Genomic DNA, 1,767 nt, shown 5'->3' on the forward strand with positions numbered 1-1,767 from the left:
AGGACAAACACAGGCACAACTAGCCCTGGAACATCTGTTCCTATCCACTGGGACTTTCAACAATCTCCTGCTGAAGTCTAGTTTCTATTCCCTTTCCCAAAATTCACTAGAAACCAAAAAGGGAATATGGACTTAAATGGGAAGGTTAGTGCTAGAGTGACAGCAGACCATTTATACTAGTGGTTCTCAATCTTTGTAGCCTCAAAGCACCCCTCCATTACTTTTCTGAATTTAGTGGCACCCTGGTTGAGAATCACTGAGCTAGAATCCAGCTGGTGCCAGGTAAGGGCGGTGGGGACAGGACTTCATCCCACCAGGCCCTGCTCTTTCCACTGTCTGCCTTTTCCCAATCCCCAGCGTCTACATGAAGGGGTAGACATGTCCTCTGCCAGTGAGGTTGCTATTCTGCAGTCTCACATGTCAGCAACTGGGGCCACCTGCTCCCACTCCCCAGCCTGCACTCGCAGGGGGAGCACCTGCCCCCCTTGCCCGTCACCTAAGAGCTGGGTGGCTGCTGCCACACATCTGCCAGCCTCCCCAGAGGAGACAAGCCCAGAGTTTCTCATTTCTGCATTACATTTGTTGCACACAGGAAACGATCAGAGTGTTAGCGCTGCTGCTCAATGCCCGAGAAGGCCCTTGCTCATGGAAAGGTGGTGCTGTGGTAAGGGGAGGAGAAATCATTTACACTGGAAAGAGAAGAGAGCCTGGAAGGCTTGTGGCAGGGGAGGGATGCATTGTCCAGCCACTCTCCTTTCACCCCTAGCCAGGTCCTCTGTCAGAGCCCTAAAGATAAGTATCCTTCCAGTGGCCCTGCTCTCCATACTGCTGCACTTCCAGGCACCTCAGAGAACTAGGGGCATCTGTCTGTGTGCAGTACAGCAACACCCTTCTCCCTCAGAGCTGGCCTGTATATAGTACACCAAACCCTTCTTCTTCAGAGCTTGTCCCTATAACATTATATCAGCCCCTTCTCCCTCACAGTTGGCCTATATACAACAGAACAGCCCCTTCTTCCTGGGTCAGTACACACATACTGCAGTCACCCTTTCTCCCACAAAATCAGTTTATATACAGTGTAGAAGCCCCTTCTCCCTCAGAGCCATCCTACAGTTTGGCAGCCCCTTCTCCATTTACATACCTAGTAGCTGGAATATAACCTGGGCCTTAACACATTAATAAGTGATTGATAGATACACATACAACAGCTATAAGGACAGTATGCCATATCCATTTACAAGGGCATCAATAGAAAGTTCAAGTAGCAAATCCGTATTTAGTCCATGGTAAGAGAGACAATTCCCGAATTTCTAATGAGTGGGGCAGATAGCATATTAACACACACCAGGATTCAAGCATCTATATTATTTTTTAATATCACAAAGGTGTCTCCGAGCTGCTTGGTCTCCAGAGTCTTGTTATTGCCACAAGATTCTTTTCTTTTGGCTTCTATTTTATATTGCAAATCCCTTTTGTTACTTAATATTCCCAAATCCTTCCATCCAAACAACTGAGCCCCACAAGATGGAGGCATAACCACTGAGTGGCATAAGTCAGTGTTTGTGGAACTATCAATTCAGCATGCACATGCTGGTTAGCTGCACACCCAAATCAGACCTTATGAGCAGAGTCATTCATATGGGCACAAATGTGTTGGCTTGTGTATGCACTAGTAAGAGGCAACCTATGTAATAGGCACAAGACTTTTAGACATTTTGCCCCGAGGGTGTGGGTGGCAGGTCCAGAAGCTACCCAGGCCCAGAAACT

The sequence above is a fragment of the Crocodylus siamensis genome, chromosome 2 (assembly GCF_052110815.1).
Source record: "Crocodylus siamensis isolate JL-2025a chromosome 2, ASM5211081v1, whole genome shotgun sequence".
Lineage (NCBI taxonomy): Eukaryota > Metazoa > Chordata > Crocodylia > Crocodylidae > Crocodylus > Crocodylus siamensis.